The sequence below is a fragment of the Heterodontus francisci genome, chromosome 30, assembly GCF_036365525.1.
Source record: "Heterodontus francisci isolate sHetFra1 chromosome 30, sHetFra1.hap1, whole genome shotgun sequence".
NCBI classification, from domain to species: domain Eukaryota; kingdom Metazoa; phylum Chordata; class Chondrichthyes; order Heterodontiformes; family Heterodontidae; genus Heterodontus; species Heterodontus francisci.
The window spans coordinates 20425368-20447979 of record NC_090400.1 but is presented as its reverse complement, the minus strand read 5'-3'; positions in this window follow the sequence as shown (position 1 = coordinate 20447979).

Here is a 22612-nt window from a genome sequence, read left to right as displayed (position 1 = left end):
GAGTTCCTCATCAAACTGGTCTTTAACTTCAGGTTGCGAGCAGAGTGTTGGAGCATAGATGCTGAGTAGGTGTATTGGACCAGAGGTGGTGAGCAGTCAGATGGACAGTATACGTTCCGAGCCATTTGAAGGTGGCTCCATCATGCTGAGCAGAGTTTCTGATGGCAAAGCCCACTCTATGCTGTCTTGGTTCTTCAGGATCCCTACCCTGCCAGAAGAAGGTGTAGTCTTGCTCTCTTAGAGATCCGCTCGCAGGCAGGCGTGTCTCCTGAAGTGCTGCAATGTCCACATTGAGTCTACTGAGCTCGTTGTTAATGATGGCGGTCTTCTGAGAATCGTTGATTTGCGTAAGGTCTTCCCACAGGCCAGGACACATAGTTCTGACGTTCCAGCTTGCAAAACGAAGGGATGGTACCTTCTTTCCTTTTTTTGTCGTGCTGTTTGGTGCGGTGTTACAGTCCACTTGTCGGGCAATGACCCTGAGCTCCAAGCACCCATTGAAGCAGGTGGACTGTGACGGGACAGAACCTTACTGACCGGGGGCTGACCGGTTTGAGGTGGGTGGTAGCTGTCCAGTGAGATCCGATGACCTCTCCCACCGACAAAGGCAACCCGTGATGCCCAATCTCTACGCCAATTGAGCTGGACATATAACCTGTAACTGCTGCCTACCGTGTTGTTTCGGTCGCTGTGAGGCGACTATGGAGTGACCTCTCCATGACACATGCCTGGGTGTATGTATGGAGGCTGAGTTGCCCAAGCGTCAAAACCCCCCTCTCGGCCTTCCCGGTGGGGTCCAAAGGAGTGCAGAGCACGACCTTTGGCACTGGTATGGCTGCAGGAACTGCTGGAAACATGCCAAAGGTGACACATGACTGCCTTCGGGGTTCCGCTCCAGACTTTCTGTTAGGGTTTACTCCCTTAGCCTTGGTCTCTCCCGAGACGCCCACAAGGCAGTGGGGTTGTTAGCTCCTATCCCTGAAGTATTTTACACAATACAGGTACTTCACACAATAGGACATGTGTTAAGACACAAAAAATAAGTTCATAGCAATAAATCACATTCCCCACACTGTAGAGATTTACAGCACAAGGTTTTATGATATTGTTCTAGTCTCTGCTGACATTTCAAGGATTTTCTGCCAGAATTGATGCTGAATGCTTAGAACATCTTAGAGATAAAGGCCTACCTTGCTCAGTGCAAAGATTACAGACTAATGGATTGGAGGAAGCAACACAAAGGCTTTCAAAATGTGGTAATATTTCTTTTTACTGCAAATGACACCACTGACCACACTGCAGTGTGGCATCATAGACATTGTCCTCCTCCAACCTGATACAGGCACCAAATGGCAATGGAAATACTGCTGGAAGTCTGCCACCAGCTTGCTGCATACCTGTAATTTTCCATGGTGTGCTCCCTGCAAACACTTCCCCACTGTGATGCCAGATCATGGAACAACTCCTAATAATTACTAGAGGTAATAATTATTTTTAAACGGCAGGGAAGTTCTCCCGGTTTTCCTGACCAACATTTATCCCTCAACTATCATAAAACAGATTATCTGGTAATTATAACATTGCTGTTTGTGGAACATTGCTGTGCTGAATTTGGGTTCTGCATTTTTCACATTACAACAGTGACTACACGTCAAAATTACATCAGGTCAAACATGGGCAAGGAAACCTCCTGCTGATTACCACCTACCGCCCTCCCTCAGCTGATGACTCAGTACTCCTCCATGTTGAACACCACTTGGAGGAAGCACTGAGGGTGGCAAGGGCACAGAATGTACTCTGGGTGGGGGACTTCAATGCCCATCACCAGGAGTGGCTCGGTCGCACCACTACTGACCAAACTGGCTGAGTCCTAAAGGACATAGCTGCTAGACTGGGTCTGCGCAGGTGGTGAGGGAAAAAACATACTTGACCTTGTCCTCACCAATCTGCCTGCCGCAGATGCATTTGTCCATGACAGTATTGGTAGGAGTGACCACTGCACAGTCCTTGTGGAGACGAGGTCCCGCCTTCACATCGAGGATACATCCATCATGTTGTGTGGCACTATCATCGTGCTAAATGGGATAGACTTCAAACAGATCTAGCAATGCAAAACTGGGCATCCATGAGGTGCTGTGGGCAATCAGCAGCAGCAGCATTATACTCAACCAGAATCTGTGACCTTCTGGCCTGGCATGTCCCCCACTCTACCATTACCATCAAGCCAGGAGAGCAACCCTGGTTCAAAGAAAAGTGTCGGAGGGCATGCCAGGAGCAGCACCAGGCATACCTTAAAATGAGGTGTCAACCTTGTGAAGCTACAACCCAGTACTACTTGCGTGCCAAACTGCGTAAGCAGCATGCGATAGACAAAGCTAAGCAAGCCCATAACCAATGGATCAGATCTAAGCTCTGTGGTCCTGCCACATCCAGCCATGAATGGTGGTGGACAATTAAACAACTAACTGGAGGAGGTGGCTCCACAAACATCCCCATCCTCAATGATGGGGGAGCCCATCAGTGCGGAAGATAAGGCTAAAGCATTTGCAACAATCTTCAGCCAGAAGTGCCAAGTTGATGATCCATCTCAGCCTCCTCCTGATCTCCCCACCATCACAGATGCCAGACTTCAGCCAATTTGATTCACTCTGCGTGATATCAAGAAATGACTGAAGGCACTGGATACTGCAAAGGCTATGGGCCCTGACAATATTCCAGCAATAGTACTGAAGACCTGTGCTCCAGAACTTGCCGTGACCCTAACCAAGCTGTTCCAGTACAGCGTCAACACTGGCATCTACACGGCAATGTGGAAAATTGCCCAGGTATGTCCTGTACACAAAAAGCGGGACAAGTCCAACCCGACCAATTACCGTCCCATCAATCATCAGTAAAGTGATGGAAGGTGTCATCAACAGTGCCATCAAAAAGCATTCGCTTAGCAATAACCTGCTCAGTGACGCTCAGTTTGGGTTCTGCCAGGGCCACTCAGCTCCTAACCTCATTACAGCCTTGGTTCAAACATTTACAAAACAGCTGAACTCCAGAGGCAAAGTGGGAGTGACTGCCCTTGACATCAAGGCAGGATTTGACTGAGTATAGCATCAAGGAGCCCTAGCAAAACTGAAGTCAGTGGGAATTAGGGGGAAAACTCTCCACTGGTTGGAGTCATACCTAGCGCAAAGGAAGATGGTTGTGGTTGTTGGAGGTCAATCTCCAGGACATCACTGCAGGAGTTCCTCAGGGTAGTGTCCTAGGTCCAACCATCTCCAGTTGCTTCATCAATGACCTTCCTTCTGTCATAAGGTCAGAAGTGGGGATGTTTGCTGATGATTGCACAATTTTCAGCACCATTCGCGACTCCTCAGATACTGAAGCAATCCGTGTAGAAATGCAGCAAGACCTGGACAATATCCAGGCTTAGCCTGAAAAGTGGCAAGTAACATTCGCGCCACACAAGTGCTAGGCAATGGCCATCCCCAACAAGAGAGAATCTAACCATCTCCCCTTGACATTCAAATGTATTACCATCACTGAATCCCCCACTATCAACATCCTAGGGGCTACCATTGACCAGATACTGAACTGGAGTTGCCATATAAATACCGTGGCTACAAGAGCTGGTCAGAGGCTAGGAATCCTGCGGTGAGTAACTCATCTCCTGACTCCCCAAAGCCTGTCCACCATCTACAAAGAACAAGTCAGGAGTGTGATGAAATACTCTCCACTTGCCTGGATGGGTGCAGCTCCAACAACACTCAAGAAGCTCAACACCATCCAGGACAAAGCAGCCCGCTTGATTGGCACCCCATTCACAAACATTCACTCCTTCCACCGCCGATACACGGTGGCAACAGTTTATACCATCTACAAGGTGCACTGCAGCAACGCAACAAGGGTCCTTAGACAGCACCTTGCAAACCCACAACCTCTACCAACTAGAAAGACAAGGGCAGCAAATACATGGGAACACCACCACCTGCAAGTTCCCCTCCAAGTCACACACCATCTTGACTTGGAACTCCCTTCCGAACAGCACTGTGGGTGCACCTACCTCACATGGACTGCAGCGGTTCATGAAGGCAGCTCACCACCACCTTCTCAAGGGCAATTAGGGATGGGTAATAAATGCTGGCCTATCTACAGACGCCCGCATCCCATGAATGAATTTTTAAAAAGTCTCTAATAATTACTTGTGTCTTCACTGAATTTTTTCAGTATGTGTTTCATTGTTGTATATTATCATTGTTTGCACCTGAAATAATTCTTCTGCACTGGTAGATGTACAGGTAGTGTGGACAAGATTGTTCCAGAAGCTGAGTTATTCTATTGACCTGAAGGCTGAACTCTGCACTGTTGTCCAGTGAAAGTGATCTGGCACACCAATCTTTCCTCCCACAGAGACTGTTGAACATCTGGTTGAAAACCTACATTCACTTATTCTTTGTCTTTCACTTTGTCATTAACTTGGTTGTGCCTCTAATATAGCCATATGAAGCATTAAAAAAACAAATAATTGTCAAAATAAAAATAGAAAGTGCTGGAAATGCTCAGCAGGTCAGGCAGCATCTGTGGAGAGAGAAGCAGAGTTAACGTTTCAGGTCTGTGACCTTTCCTCAGCACTGGCCAAGTTGGTTTTGATTCATTGTACCTGATCTAGACTGGGTCTGAGGATTGTTCAATGATATGTGAAGCTACTGTTGGAATGAGTATCCTAGATCTCCACCCATCTAGCATTGTTCTGAGACTCCAGCACACAGCAATGAGAAATGAAGGGGTCTTGAGAATTCTTTGGGTGTTTAGCTTTGATATGCATGATTGTCATCTGTGGATCGCAAACCATTTGAGAAGTCATTGAGCACCATCCTCTTCTAAGAGTGCTGTGGGTACTGTCATTGAGACCTTGTGGTTTAGGAAAGCCAGCATTGATGGAAAAACTTGTGTTGTCTTTTCTGTAAGCAGTGACAGGAACTCCATTGAGATGGCTGCAAATTAAACAGGGGAATAGTTCCATTCCATTACACAAAACTGGCTGACGGCAGATATATGTCTCCTGATGGAATGTAGAAGTTCAAAACTGTGGTAACATAAACCAGCAGTATGACTACAATCTTAATTGTTGACTCCTGCAGATACTACTGCAATAGGCAGCCAGTGTCAGTATCCTCCATCAACCTTATCCTTCATGAGCAGTGCTCCTCTAAAGACCTCCATTGCAGTGTACCTTGTGGCTCAGGTAGTCACTTTACTTGTATCCTTACCTGATGGTCTCTGGGCTCCTGTGCTGTCAACTTCCCTTCTGGCACCAGCACTACAAAGGTTTGGTGGCTGTGGCTGACTGAAAATGAACTGCAGCTGAGCTCAATCTAATCAGCACTGTCATCAACCTGCAAGGATCTACCCTCAGTCCTGATTTGATGGGAATCACAAAATAAATGTGACCTGTATGACAGTAAGTATAGCTGAATTACCTTTTAGGTGATACTTCACAGCCAATTAATACATCCACAGATAGAACAATCATGTAAGCTGCAAAGCTGGCACATTAAACCTCAGTTCCTGGATTACCAAATCACTCCAAAAGTACAAAGATCTGTGCCAGGTTTACCAGGCAGTTACTGCCCAGAATTAAGAAATAAATAACTGCAGGAATTTCAAAATAGATGCTAGGAATTAATTTACTAACATAAACAGAAGTTACTAATCGACTCTACTCATATTGTTCATTTCCTAGTCCTAGCATCAGTGCAGTACCAAAGGAGTGCTGCATTGTTGCAGGTGCAGTTTTTTCAGATGAGTTGTTGAACCAACGTCCCGTTTGTCTGTTCGGGTGGATGGAAAAGACCCCATGGCACTATTCAAAAAAAGAGAAGGATTTCTCCCAATGTCATAAGCAACATTCCTCATGACCAACACTATCAAAATACTGATAATCTGGTCATTCATCTCATTTACTGTTTATGGGACTTTGCTATGTGCAACATGGCTGCCATGTTTGTCTACATAATACTGACTGAACTTCATAAGCGATTCATAAGTTGTAAAACTCTTTTGGAAATTGTGAATGTGATGTCACTGTATAAATGCAAGTTCTTTCTTTCTAACAGTGACTGTTTGGGCTGAATTTCCGTTTCCCATGTTGTAATTCCTGTGTAAAATTTTCAATGTATAAAGTAACTATCTGGGCAGCACAGTGGCGCAGTGGTTAGCACCGCAGCCTCACAGCTCCAGTGACCCAGGTTCGATTCTGGGTACTGCCTGTGTGGAGTTTGCAAGTTCTTCCTGTGACCAAGTGGGTTTTTGCTGTGTGCTCGGGTTTCCTCCCACAGCCAAAGACTTGCAGGTTGATAGGTAAATTGGCCATTATAAATTGCCCCTAGTATAGGTAGGTGGTAGGGGAAGGTGGGGATGTGGTAGGAATATGGGATTAGTATAAATGGGTGGTTGATGGTCAGCACAGACTCGGTGGGCCGAAGGGCCTGTTTCAGTGCTGTATCTCTAAATAAATAAATAACTAACATTGAAAACCTAAGCAGTGACATTTGAAATCGAGGTCTTAAAAGTACAAATCAGGTGAGAACTTTAATCATAAATTTACAGCACAAATTGTGTGCAAGTGTAAGATAGAAACACAAGCACATTCAGTCAGGAATAGACATTGATCCATTGAGCCTATTCAGTCAACTTCCCACAAGATTTCCCTGATATATTTCTAAATCTATTAACCCAAATCCTATTTGCTGTAATCACTACCATGCTTGCGAAATGGTGCATGCCTACAATTGCAAAAATATAGAAAAGCGTTTTCAAGGTTTCTTAACCATGAATGTGCTCTCTCCACAAATATTTAAACTGTAGGCTACCAGTTTAGTGTGTCCTACCTGCATTTGGACTCTATTAAACAATGCTTATATCATATACATTGATACCTATTGCTTTATAGTGTTACAAGTGCTCCACTAAAAAGCATAAAAGATTCTAACTCTGACACTTCCTCCTACCTCCCATGGACCATGGCCCACTACAGAATATCAAGCCATTGTGTTCAGGACTGTCACTGACCTCATCTCTTCTGGAGATCTTCTCTCCATGGTCTCCAACCTCATCGTTCCCCATCCCACTTCCACCTCCTTCCCAAGATCCACAAACAGGAGGCCATGGTAGACTCATTGTTTCAGCCTATTCCTGCCCCACTGAACAGATTTCTTCCTAGCTCAACTCTATTTTTCTCCCCTTTTCCAGTCTCATCCCACTTACATCCGTGTCTCTTCCAATGTCCTCCATCATTTCAACAGTTTGCAGTTGCCTGGTCCTCACCAGCTCCTATTCACCATGGACATCCAATTCCTCTATACCACCATTCCCCACCAAGATAATCTGAGAGCTCTCCGCTTCTTCCTTGAACAGAGGCCCAACCGTTCTCCATCCACCACCACCCACCTCCACCTGGCTGAATGTATTCTCACATTCTCATATGTTATGCAATAGGAGTGAACAGTTAAACAATGTTTAGAGGGTAGAAATTCCAATCAGCAAAGTCCATTTAGGAATGCTTAGTGTCCTCAAGCTACATTTCTGTGTGTTATTATTAATCTGATTATTTTAAACTTCACCAATCAGAATTCCTACCCTTATTATGAATTGAACAAATACTCCAGGAATCTTTGGTCTGGTACAGACTATGACAAATCAAATTGAATCATTGATTAAAAATATCACACTGGGCGGCAATGTTTATATTGGATAGTCTTCTACTACTGGAGTGAAAGCAGCCCTAGCTCCTGTGAATGGATAGCAGCAAAGCAAACCTAGTTGCCAGTGTGAAGAGCTTCGAATAGTGTCCATGACAGTGGTCTGGTCAGGTGTTGATATTATCACAGTCCATTGCATCAACCAGAATGACTTAGAATCCCAATAGTAAGCTGCCAAATTTGTATCCAGTAGTGTACACTTTGCAGCATTTACCTCAAATAACAAGATAAAGTGTCTCTTTATGATATTGTAGAATTCAATATTTCATTTCATTTTTTACGATAATGTATGATTGTTATCTGTTGCATTAAAAACAGTACAAATTGTTAACACAAGGTCAAAAATGCATAACTGTTCATGGTTATGTAGACCTGTTATTAGATTCGTAATTTCGGCCTGGATTTTGTGTCTCAGACACATCTTTGGGAACATAAGACTTGCATTGAGCAAAGGCTTGCCAAAGCAAGAAGCAGCTGCTGAACTTCCTGCAGAAGAAATGTAGTTTGGCCCGAATTCTTGCTCCTGACAGTGTCTGCACATTACACCCCACACCTCCTCTCTCCAAATGTCCTCTGCTGAGCTTATGTTGCTGGACACCAGGCAACTTCTTCACCCACATTTGTGAAGGCGCATGATGCACCAACAGGCCTACCAATTGGAAAGTGGGGTGGACAGACAAACTCTGGTTCCATTCACCCCAGATCTGCCGAAGGAACAGCAGGTGGGTAAGTGGAAAATCCAAGCTCTTGTGACTAACAAAGATACTATTTTATAACTACATTTCCTACTTTACAATAGCTACTACATTCAAAAAAAGTACTTCATTGCGCATTTGGGATATCCTACGGTCATGAAAGTTACCATATAAATGAAAGACATTTTTCAATTTAACTCGTCCTCAGAATCATATTCTTTGAATGAATGAATACTTCTGCTTTATTATTTTTTATATTGGCTACTTTTCAACTTGTGAATGCTTCAGTAACCAGCATGAATATGCCCCGAACTCTTCAGAAACATACCTCAGTGCATATGGAGCACAGACACCAGGATAGACCTGTTGGACTGAATGGCCTGTTTCTGGAAAAAATTTTAAAATTGCACCAGATAGCCAAGTGATTACCATCAGTCTGATGATTTAGCTGGATGAACATTTTGGATGGTCAGTTCCTGAGTAAGAGAACCAATCAAGATATCCTTAGAGGAATTGTACTATTCCTTGGAAGTCTAGGCCATTTGCTTGGCCTCCATTCCACTCCCAATGGGGCCCATTTGCACTGGTCTGGACACCTCATCCCACCAGATTCTGATTGAATCAAAGAAGCTGCAACTCCCAACATAAAGCATTCCCTGCCCCAGATCCCACACCCCTAATAGAATTTGTCTTATGAGCAGAAGGTGGAGTTTCCACCCCTGATGAGGCAGTCTGAAAACTCACAAATGGTCCACAGCAGATGTAACCCTGTTATTTACAGTTTGGTCTCCTGATGGAGTTACATTTTAGTCATTGACAAGCTTCCATTGGAACATGAGCTGTTTATGTTTAGAGATACAGCACTGAAACAGGCCCTTCGGCCCACCGAGTCTGTGCCGACCATCAACCACCCATTTATACTAATCCTACAGTAATCCCATATTCCTACCAAACATCCCCACCTGTCCCTAGATTTCTCTACCACCGACCTATACTAGTGGCAATTTATAATGGCCAATTTACCTACCAACCTGCAAGTCTTTTGGCATGTGGGAGGAAACCGGAGCACCCGGAGGAAACCCATGCAGACACAGTTGCAAACACTTGCAAACTCCACACAGGCAGTACCCAGAATTGAACCCGGGTCACTGGAACTGTGAGGCTGCGGTGCAAACCATTGCGCCACTGTGCCGCCCTGTTTCCTGTTGGAAACTTGCAATTTGCCAATTAATTGGAAAATATATATATTGCAAACCATGACAAATCTAATTGTTAATTTATTATAACCACTTTAATTCTGGTGTATTATGTGATAATTGATTTTAAAAATTAAAAATAATTTAAAGGCCATAAATATTGCATAATTGTCCAGTATAATGACATCCTGCTGTTTTACGTCAAACAGGAAATTAATATTTATGTATTCATTAAAGGGAATAAATGTGCAAATGTCAGTGGTGTGTATGCTCTTGTGTGTTAATTTTTACAAATGGGGAACAAGCCAGGTAGAAAACAGTAATGTCATTTTCATTCTCAGTCGATGTTTAATGTATTGTTTTATTAACTTTTAAGACTGTTACTCTGAGGTGTGCTGTTCTTCAGGTTAATTGTGTTTACCACTTTCCCTTCTTTACAGCCAGTGCCAACTGACATCTGGTTATCAACAAAAGTTATTTTCATTTGCTAAGGTGGCAAATTAGCACAAATCTTCTAAATCACTGTTCTGGACAGAATTGAAAGAGAACTGAAAACCCCATTCTTTTCCCTTTATTGTCCATAATCAGTGTGTTCTTGATATGGAAGATGTGTGTGTTTCTTAATCCGAGTCTGTGGCCAATTTGAACAACCGGCAGCAAGCTTTTTGTGGGTTTAAATAAAGAGGATTATTTTTATTTACACTTGCACCCTGAAAGTCTAATGCTATGTCACTCACCACTCACACAAAGAAAGCCGTTAAAAGGATAGTGCACTTTTACAAATTGCGAACCAAAGGAATAGTTCGTAAGTCACCTGATTTGGCTCGTCTGGTGAAGGCAAAGTTTTCATTCCTGATCTGTAGTTAGGTGGATTCGATAGCTGCAGTCATATATCGAAGTCGTTGCCGGATTTTCAGCAGGTCAGGAATTTAGTTGCTTGTCATCTCATCACTCGGAGGTTGGTTTTCTGTGCTGGCAGACTTGAAAAGGAACAGGCTCAGAAACTGAAGATGTTACAGTCTCCAGTTCTTTTAAGGCACAATGGTACTGCCTTGTCTGCTTGCTGTTTTTTCTGCAGTCTGTATTTTAAAAAGTTTTTTTTTGAAAAAAAGGAGACCAACGTGGCTGTCTCACCATATGACATCAGTTCCTTTTCCAAATATGGTGGGAGGTTTAGGTTGATTAGCCCCATCCTGGTTTATTGCTGTAAGACAAGACATTCATCCTGAGGAAGGTTAAGACAATCATCTTCTTTGTTTCAGCAGAAATCCATTCAATTCAGAAATGTCTCCATATGGTTTCAGGATGGGCAGTGATGACACCTCTCAGTCTGGAAGGTATTCTTGTCATTTCAGACAGTGAGTCAATTCTTGAATACACAGGCCAAAGGTCAGCTGACCTTCAGCAGCCATCTTTGCAGCCCATGTCCTCCTTTAATGTCCATTGTGATTCATTTAAAACAAAAAGAAAATTCAGTTCCAGAAGAAGGTGGATACAGTCCATGTTTAAAGTTATGAATGAGACATAGAAACATAGAAAATAGGAGTAGGCCATTTGGCCCTTCGAGCCTGCTCTGCCATTCATTATGATCATGGCTGATCATCCAACTCAGTAGTCTATTCCGGGTTAGCCCCACACCCTTTGATCCCTTTACACCCAAGAGCGATATCTAACTCCTTCTTGAAAACATTCAATGTTTTGGCCTCAACTACTTTCTGTGGTAGCGAACTCCACATGGTCACCACTGTCTGGGTGAAGAAATTTCTCCTCATCTCAGTCCTGAAAGATTTACCCTGCATCCTTAAACTATGACCCCTGGTTCTGGACTCCCTCACCATTGGGAACATCCTTCCTGCATCTACCTTGTCAAGTCCTGTTAGAATTTTATAGGTTTCCATGAGATCCCCCCTCACTCTTCTGAACTCCAGCAAATATAATCCTAAACGACTCAATCTCTCCTCATACATCAGTCCCACCATCCCAGGAATCAGTCTGGTAAATCTTCGCTGCACTCCCTCTATAGCAAGAACATCCTTCCTCAGATGAGGAGACCAAAACTGCACACAATATTCCAGGCCCTGTATAATTGCAGCAAGACATCCCTCCTCCTGTACTCGAATCCTCTCGCTATGAAGGTCAACATACCATTTGCCTTTTTTACCGCCTGTCGCACCTGCATGCTTACCTTCAGCGACTGGTGTATGAGAACACCCAGGTCTCGCTGCATATTCCCCTCTGCCCCTCTCTCAGTTTATAGCCGTTCAGATAATAATCTGCCTTCCTGTTTTTGCTACCAAAGTGGATAACCTCACATTTATCCACATTATACTGCGTCTGCCATGCATTAGCCCACTCACTCAACTTGTCCAAATAACCCTGAAACCTCTCTGCATCCTCCTCACAACTCACCCTCCCACCCAGTTTTGTGTCATCTGCAAATTTGGAGATATTACATTTAGTTCCTCATCTAAATCATTAATATATATTGTGAATAACTGGGATCCTAGCACCGATCCCTACAGTACCCCACTAGTCACTGCCTGCCATTTGGAAAAAGAGCCATTTAACCCTATTCTTTGTTTCCTGTCCGCTAACCAATTTTCTATCCATCGCAATACACTACCCCCAATCCCATGCACTTTAATTTTACACGCTAATCTCTTATGTGGGACTTTGTCAAAAGCCTTCTGAAAGTCCAATTAAACCACCTCCACTGGCTCCCCCTCATCAACTCTACTCGTTACATCCTCGAAGAATTCTCGGAGATTTGTCAAGCATGATTTCCCTTTCGTAAGTCCATGCCGACTCTGCCCAATTCTACCACTGTTCTCTAAGTGCTCTGCTATAAAATCTTTGATAATGGACTCTAGAATTTTCCCCACTACCGACATCAGGCTGACTGGTCTATAATTCCCTGCTTTCTCTCTACCTCCCTTTTTAAATAGTGGGGTTACATTAGCTACCCTCCAATCTGTAGGAACTGTTCCAGAGTCTATAGAATCTTGGAAGATGACCACCAATGCATCTATTATTTCTAGGGCCACTTCCTTAAGTGCTCTGAGATGCATACCATCAGGTCCTGGGGATTTATCAGCTTTCAATCCCATCAATTTCGTCAACACCATTTCTCTACTAATACTGATTTCCTTCAGTTCCTCTCTCTCACTAAGCCCTGTGTTCCCCAACATTTCTGGTATGATGTCTGTGTCCTCCTTTGTGAAGATAGAACCAAAGTATGCATTTAGTTGGTCAGCCATTTCTTTATTCCCCATAATAAATTCCCCTGTTTCTGACTGTAAGGGACCTACATTTGTCTTCACCAATATTTTTCTCTTCACATACCGAGAGAAACTTTTACAGTCAGTTTTCATGTTCCCCACAAGCTTGCTCCCGCATTCAATTTCCCCCTTCTTAATCAATCTCTTGGTCCTCCTTTGCTGAATTCTAAACTGCTGCCAATCCCCAGGTCTGTTGATTTTCCATGGTAAATTTATATGCCTCTTCCTTGGATCTAATGCCATCTCTAATTTCCCTTGTAAGCCATGGTTTGGCTACCTTTCCCGTTTTACTTTTGCGCCAGACGGGGATAAACAATTGTTGCAGTTCATCCATGCGCTCTTTAAATGTTTGCCATTGCCTATCCACCGTCATCCCTTTAAGTAACGTTTCCCAATCCGTCATGGCCAACTTGCGCCTCATACCTTCGTAGTTTCCTTTTCTAAGATTCAGGACCCTTGTCTCAGAATCAACTATGTCACTCTCCATCTTGATGATGAATTCTATCATATTATGGTCGCTCGTCCCCAAGGGGTCTCGCACCACTAGATTGTCAATTATTCCTCTCTCATTACACAATACCCAGTCTAGGATGGCCTATTCTCTAGTTGGTTCCTCAACGTATTGGTCCAGAAAACCATCCCATATACACTCCAGGAATTCCTCTTCTACGGTATTGTGACTAATTTGATTTGCCCAATCTATATGCAAATTAAAGTCACCCATAATTACAAATGGTCCTTTATCGCATGCATCTCTAATTTCCTGTTTAATGCCATTCCCGACATCACCACTACAGTTTGGGGGTCTATATACAACCCCCACTAATGCTTTTTGCCACTTAGTGTTTCTCAGCTCTCCCCATACAGATTCCACATCGTCAGAGCTAATATCTTTCCGCACTATTGCGTTAATTTCCTCTTTAACCAGCGATGCAACTCCACCGCCTTTTGCTTTTGTCTGTCCTTCCTAAATACTGAGTATCCCTGGATGTTCATTTCCCATCCCTGGTCACCTTGCAGCCATGTCTCCGTAATCCCGACTATATCATACCCGTTTACATCTATTTGCTCGATTAATTCATCCACGTTATTGCGAGTGCTCTGCACGTTAAGGCACAGGCTTGTCTTTTTAACATTACTTGTCCTCATCCCAATATCTTTCACAGTGTCCTTGTTTGATTCTGGCCCTTGATTTCTGTGCCTATCACTTTTCTTATTCCCCTTACTGCCCTTCATTCTTGTCTTTGATTCCCCCCCCCTCCTCTGACACCTTGCAAAAGGTCCCCATCCCCCTGCCATTTTAGTTTAAACCCTTCCCAACCACTCTAGCAAATACTCCCCCCAGGACATCAGTCCTGGTCCTGCCCAGGCGTAATCCGTCCAGTTTGTACTGGTCCCACCTCCCCCAGAACCGGTCCCAATGCCCAGGAATCTAAGACCCTCCCCCTCACACCATCTCTTCTGCCACATATTCATCCGATATATCCTGCTATTTCTACTCTGACTAGCACATGGCACTGGTAGTAATCCTGAGATCACTACCTTTGAGGTCCTACTTTTCAACTTACTTCCTAGCTCCCTATATTCTGCTTTTAGGACCTCATCGTTTTTTTTAACCTATGTCGTTTGTACCAATGTGTACCAGGACCACTGGCTGTTCACCCTCCCCCTTCAGAATGACCTGTAACCGCTCTGAGACATCCTTGACCCTAGCACCAAGGAGGCAACATACAATCCTGGAGTCTCTTTTGCGGCCACAGAAATTTACTTACAATTGAATCCCCTATAACTAATGCATTCCCACACTTTTTACTCCTCCCCTGTGCAACAGAGCCAACCGTGATGCAACGAATTGGGCTGTTGCTGCTTTCCCCTGAGAGGCCATTCCCCCCCACAGTATCCAAGGCAGTATCCCTGTTTTGCAGGGGAATAGCCACAGGAGATTCCTGCACTGCCTGCCGAGTCCTCTTGCTCTACCTGGTGGTCACCCATTCCCATCCTACCTGTGGGGTCTGAGCCTGCGGTTTGACCACCCCTCTATACATGCTATCCACGATACTCTCCACCTCGTGGATGCTCCACAGTGTCCCTAGCTGCAGCTCCAGCTCCGAAACACGGGCTTCCAGGAGCTGCAGCTGGAGACACTTCCTGCACACATGCTAGTCCCGGGCACTGGAATTGTTCCCAGCTTCCGACATGGAGCACGAGGAGCACACCATGACTTTGAGCTCTCCTGCCATGACAACCCTTTAAATTAAATCTTCTGGAAGATCTTAATGTCCAATAACATCAGTTACCCTGGGGCCCTTCTTCCCTGGTCCTCGTTACTACAGAACTCCCTAAAAAAATACTCTACTTACTATATTTGAAAGAAACTTTAAACTTTTCTTACCTGAGATACTTACCCTGCTATTTAGAGCTATTCCCTAACAGCAGTGACTCACCAACCCATCACCTTGCAGCTCTCCTGTGACATCACTGTTGGCGTTTTTTTCTTTTTTTTTTCAAAACTCTGGCGCGCTGGAAGAGCTCCTCTCCACTCCGCTCCTGGAAGGTAAGAGACTGGGCCTCGATCCTCTGGTTCAATTTATAGGCTCCGCTCTCAGCGCTCTCCCCACAGGTCTGCTCCGCTCCGCATGACATCACCAGCAGATAATGTAAAGTGCCTCCAACAATGAACTAACACATAATGGTCCAGACAACATAGGGCTGAATCTTGTTCTCCTCCCGATGTCAGGTTTCATGGCGGAGAGGGCCAGAGAATCAGAGTGGCAGCAGCCACCACGGAACCCAACTCCGCAATTGCAGGTTTCAGTCTTCCCAGAGACGTCGAAGCTTCATGGCAACACCTCTGCCGCTCTACAATGGAACCCTTCTATAAATATCCATCCATTTGAATGTAATTCACCACGATCTTATCATCCATTCCCAATCTTTAGCTCGCGTGTGGCACTCAGGCACCTTCACTTTCCCATCTATGAGAATCTGGTGTCACTGAGGCGTGGAAGGAACCAACTCTGCATTGTGTGTATTGTTACGATCAGGTGAGGATGGGTGAGAGGCTTCCTTCTTGTCCCTCTCCTTGTTTGACTGCAACAGGGTTTATTTCTTTTAAACAGTGAATGTGCTTACCAATTCGGTGTATATTTAACACTTTATGTGTTATGATCATAAAAGAACCAATTGGACAGGTTTTCTTGAGTTTAAACGAGAAAGACATTAGTTTATTGTACGTAAAATCAACACCCGATCCAAATAAAAAATAAACTACGCTCCGACTTTCTCACACACACGCCAATAGGTTACATAGTGATGAAGAATAGATTGGTTGCATTAGAGTCCAGAACAAATAAAATAATATACAGTCTGTGGAGTCTGGTAATTCAGTTGTCTTCCCACTGAATTCATGGTCCTGAAGTTCCTGGCTGGGAGAAATGACACCCTTGGTTCAGGAAACTCAGACTGGGGAGACTGTCACATGATTCTCTTAGCATAATCTCTTTTTCACTTTAATAAGACTCAAGTCTAAGAATCCCAGTCTCTCTCAGGTCTTCTTTCAATGTTTATTCCCCTGTAGGTTCATCTCCATTAGTTTGAATGTTCCAAGATGGCTTTGAATGTCTTGCTAATGAAGGTGATCCCAGATAATTCACTCAACTGGGCAGCACAGTGGCGCAGTGGTTAGTACCACAGTCTCACAGCTCCAGCGACCCAGGTTCAATTCTGGGTACTGCCTGTGTGGAGTTTGCAAGTTCTCCCTGTGTCTGCGTGGGTTTTCTCCGGGTGCTCCGGTTTCCTCCCACAGCCAAAAGACTTGCAGGTTGGCAGGTAAATTGGCCATTATAAATTGCCCCTAGTATAGGTAGATGGCAGGGAAATATAGGGACAGGTGGGGATGTGGTAGGAATATGGGATTAGTGTAGGATTAGTATAAATGGGTGGTTGATGGTTGGCACAGACTCGGTGGGCGGAAGGGCCTGTTTCAGTGCTGTATCTTTAAACTAAACTAAAACTGCTCAAGCCATTGTTCTGGATAAGGGCTGTTTAGTCATGCATTTCAACCACAATATCTTGGAATGTGAGGTATTTCAATGCAAATTACAGTGGCCATCTTAGCTGCTGTCCTTTGAAAATTTGAATTTAGGATTCCAGCTTTCCTTTGAAAAATGTAATCTATGTTTCCAACTGATGAATTAAAATCATCATTCAGCTTTGCACATTTTCCTGACAGTATGGATAAGGTTGGGGGGGGGTGGGGGTGGTGGGTGGAAGGGGCCAACCTTGCATTTGGATACACTGCAGGACTGGCAGCCTTTTAAAAATAGCGCCAGCACCTGCATCAGGTGATACCATTCACGGTGTTGTCAATGCCACACCTGCCATGTGTTTGCGGGGGGAGGGGGGGCGTCTGCTGTCATTATGGTAAGCGGTCGCCTGCTGCGTAATTGCAGTGGTGCAGCCGCATGGGTCACGTGCAAGACACCTACCATGTTCTGTGCAAAATCCAGCCCATATTGTTCATTGGATAGCAGCACAGTGGGGCGGCACAGCAAAGAGATTTATTTTTAAATTTGAAAACTCAGGCACAGAGCCAAGGCCATCATGTTGGATATCACTGCAGCTGAAAAGAGTAAGAGAGAAGATTAGAAGAATCAAGGGAGGACACGAAGTGAAGCCAAGCTTAGGTTTTAGAAGCTTATGGTTTGCTGGAGGTAAGTAGAGTTGGGAAATGAAAAGCTTTGAAATCCCGAAGAGGAGCAATTTAGAACAGGAGATTCTGAAATGCATTTTGCTTTCAATGCAATGATACAATTTCATAACTTGTCAGAATTGTAGATGTTTTCTTACTCGAGAGAAATGCTTACTCAGGTTATTATTTTGTGTATTTTAATAAGTCCTTGTGGATAATTAAAACTCAGTTTATCTTGAGTCCTCTGCATTAGGTTAAACTTTTTGAAAATATCCTTGCACACAAAAGAGCTCAGCTATCTCATTATTTTGTGCTTTTATGGGCTTTTTCTTTTAAACTTCTGGTGGTAATTTTGTGCTCATAAAGGTGATGGATACTGGTAATCGAAAAACTTTCTGTTTCCAACACTTACTTTCATTAATATCAAGCACATGCAGATCAACTACAGCACAGAGAAAATCTCCTTGTATTCTATCCCAGTCATGTACCTGTTTGATAGATTCTGTCTGTCCATAACAGCCATCATCTGGCCTGTGTGAATGCCAATTCATATCAAATAGGAGTAGTTTTGTACTATCAACCCAGGTCCAGTAGGAACATTATTGAGACTGTCCAAAAGTATTCCTTTATTATATATCCCCAACTACGTCGCTTCTGGAAAAAGCATTTTCAATCAATACTTCAATGACATGGAGAGTGCTTCTATTATATTCAACATAGTAAAGACAACCATCTTCGTGAAGTGAGACTAAATCATGGACCACAGGAAAATTAGGAGAAAGCATATTCCCATTTGATCTAAATAAAGGAATTCCAATAAACACATCCTTGCATAGACTTATCGAACAATAATACAAGGATGTACTGGATCAGCTGAACCTGTTCATGGAGATAAAGATTTACTCTGTAAAGTAAGGTTATGTATATGATCTCAGGATGGAGCCTTGTCTTCCACGAATCCATAGCCCCACAAATTTCACCTTATTCATAAAAATTTACTCACACATACTAAGGTAATTTCATATATTAATATCACCCAAAAGGTACTTTGAGAAATGTCTTGGCTTTAAAAAGCTTATTTACAAACAAGTAAACTCTTTTCCAAAACAGGGAAGAACACTTTATTATAGTACAGGATATTTTGGTCTTAAATCGAACTCATCCTAGCTCAGCTCCAGCATCCGGCTGACAGTAAATTTTGATCTTCATGCTGACACTGATCAAATTGATTTCCACAGCCTTGTCTAGTTTGTGACATGTTTTACATGTGTATAGGCTTTTGGGAAACTTCCAAATTATTACATAGTAGTTACATAATATTGATTGCAACTTAACACCACAGTAACATACCACAGTAAAAACAGTAGAAACATTCAAAAAGAGACCAGTCTTAGAGCTTGGAGTAGTCACAAGGTTGCTACCCATCATACCTATTGTCATGCCCAGTAAAGGCAGGTCCTATTCGTAACTTTAAACATGGACTGTATTCAGCATAGAATCTTCTGGAGCTGAACTTTCTTTTTAAATGAAACCCAATGGATATTTAAATGCTGCAATAAGATGGCTGCCACAGGTCAGGTGACTTTTGTAATTTCAGCCCAGACTTAGAAGTATCTCAAGCATCTGGAAAGCTCCTAATTGAATGGCAACGGGTGGAGTGCCTCCCCTGAATGGACATACCAAGATGAAACCATTTGTGGAATTCACACCTCCTCTTGTTTGTAGTCTGACCCACAATTCAATATTTATGGACTCCGAGACTCACTGTCTCTGAGCTTGAAACTTAACCAAAAAAGAGACAGCTGTAAGAAAACAGTTAAATCACAAATAGGTGCGAATGGCCAACAACCATCTCCACTGTGTAGCAAAAGCTTTGATCTTCAAATCGTAATGGGTGGACAATAGAAGTATTGATCAGGTGGCCACCTGACCGAAACTAATCACAAATAATGAATCTCATTACTCAGAGAAACAGGGAGAAACTAGTCAGTCTGCAAACCACAGCTGCAGGGACATCAACAAAAGCAGACCACCTATGCCTTAAAGCTGGAGACTACAATATCCTAAGGTCTCCAAGCCTGTTCCTTTTCAACTCCACCAGTATAGAAAACCGACTTCCTTGTGCTAAGAGTACAGGCAACTAACTTCGTGACCTACCAAAAAACCCAATTCGACAGAGAATTCTGCAACAACTTTGATATAAGACTCTGGCTATCGAACCCACCTAACTACTCTTCAGGAGTGAAAACACCTTCTTCACTGGGCCCACAACACATGCCTTGTCCCCAAAAATAAGCCAAATCATGTGACTTAAAAAACTATTCTTTTGTTTGCAATTTGTAAAAGTGCACTATTTTCTTTAACGGCTTTCCTTCTTGATTGTGTGTGTGTGTGTGTGTGTGTGTGTGAGAGAAAATGGTGAGAAAGTGATGTAGCGTCAGACTTTCAAGGTCAACGTGTGAATAAAAATAATCCTCTTTATTTAAACCACAAAAAACCTGCTGCTGGTTATTCAAATTGGTCAGGGGTCAAGAAAGACATACATCTTCCTTGTCAAAAACACACTGAATATGGACAGTAAAGGGAAGGGAACTGGGGTTTCAATTCTGTCCATAACACTATTATAACAAAACACAAAAAAAAAGTTTACATTTATATGCCACCTTTCTTGACATCTGGAATTCCCAAAGTGATTTTACATGCATTGAAGTACATTTGAATTGTATCCACTGATGAAATTCAGGAAACGCAGCAACCAATTTGCAACCAGAAAGGTCCCACAAGCAAGAATGTGATAATGGCCAGATAATTTGTCTTTTTTAATGTTGGTTAAGGAACAAATATTGACCAGGACATGAAGGGAGAAATCCCCAGCTCTTCTTTGAAATGGGGCCATTGGATCTTTAATGTCCACCTGGGACAGCAGGTGGGGCCTCTGTTTAACATACGAATTAGGAGCAGGAGTAGGCCACTTGGCCATTTGAGCCTGCTCTGCCATTCAGTAAGTTCATAGGCTGAACTGATTACTCCACATTTCCACCTACCCACGATAACCTTCCACCCCTTTACCATCTTATCCAAAAGTCAGCATCTCTAACAGTGCAGCACTCCCTCAGTATTACACTGGGAGTGTCAGCCTAGATGGGCTCAAATCTTGGTCATGAGCCCACAACCTTCTGACTCAGTCAAGAGCATTACCAAAGAGCCAAAGTTGGCACGTACATCACTTTAGTTTGAGCCTCTTATGTTACTTTCAGTTTAATATTTTAGGAACGCTGACTATGTTTCACTGGGGAAAACTTGCTGTAATATATGTTAAAAATGCTGCTACGATAATTATCTCCAGCAATCAGGAAAACCTGGGATTGGTGGGGATGGAAAGAAAGATCACAGTTTGAAGGGGATTGGCAGATCATGATGCAAGGGGTCAGATCGCAGGGCATGGGGAGGCAGATCTCAGATGGAGCGGGTCGGTCAGAACATAGGGCAAGTGAGGAGATCGCTGCAGCAAGGAGAGGTCGTGATTAGCAGAAGATCAGTTTGAGAAGCCAGGTGGAGCACTTTTGATCGATCTGGCTCACAAGCAATGCTGTGCAGCCAGCTGCTCCCATCTCCATTTGGCTGCTGGGTTTCCGGAGCTCTGGGAAACCCACACAGCAACCATTAAATTTAAATCAGACTCACATTTGCACTGTGGGAGCTTGATTTAAATATTATAATGAAGTGTCCCACCTCTCCAAGATGGGTCACATGCATAACTTGTAAGCTGCCACCATAAAAATGGCACTAGGTATATCCGCAGCAAGGCGGGAGTGCATGTTTCAGGACTTTTTATTTTTAATCCTCCTCAATCCTTTCTGCCCATTGTGGGGCAGGGTGGGGGGCAGGGGCGGGGCAGGGGGTGTGGGGGGGTGGGGAGTGTTAACATCAACCCCATTGTGTCAGCCAATGAGTTGGAGGCAGGGTGGGGAGGGACTTACAGCTAACAGTCTACTTTACAGCAAACAAAAAGTTTTTGTTCCATTTAAAAAGCACCTCAATAAACTATAGCAAACAAAACACATGCCCAAAATTGCAGCAACTTTGCCCTATAGAAGCAGGGTGATTTCTCTACCAAAATGCAATGAGTGGATAATAGTGCACAAAATCAATCCCAGTTACTTCCAACAGGGATTGACAATGGAAATATCCAATCATTTCTAATCTGATCAGGAATAGCAGTGTCACCTTATACAACTGCCTATTTAATTGGCAACTAGACGAATGGCTGGCAATAATTACCTAGTATAGATGGTTGCCCACAATAACCGTGGACTGTGTAAGTGATGAGGATTGTGTTGAGTTAAACGTAATTCTCAAGGAATTAAATTCACAAGACAGCAGGGCTGGCAGGCTGAATTAGGATACAAATGGAGTCTCTGAGCCAATGTAAGTTAGTTTGTACACTTCAGTGATTGTTCGTATCTATTGAGATGATCTGATTCAATGAGTTCAGCAGAAATAGTTGTCAGGGTAAGTTTATAAGATCCCACCACTAGGGTTCCAAATAAAAAAGGAGAAAATGCTCCATGTCAAGGAAGATGGAGGAATCCAGCAACAACTTGACACAGGGCTTTGTGCAGAGTTTGAGGCCCACACTTGCCAACATGGAATAGGTGATCACCTCCAACAGCACACCTGTGGAACCCATGATGCAGCATCTGATGGCCCCTATGCTTTCATTGCAGCACAAGCAGCTGGAGTGGACGCTCATACTGCTGCCATCATGGCTTTGGATAGAACTGTTCAAAGGGGTTTCCAGGGCATCTCAGCAATCCATCAATCTGTTCTCTAACAGATCACTAGGATTGCTGAGGCACAACCCCAGGATAGTGACAGTGGCTCCATGCAGCACGAAACTGTCATCTTCTTTCAGAATGACAGTATTCGTCCTCCCACCCCTGCCACCTTGCTAGTACCCTTGCTGTGCCTCTCAGCCAGCCAGCCAGCCCACCCAAACTGC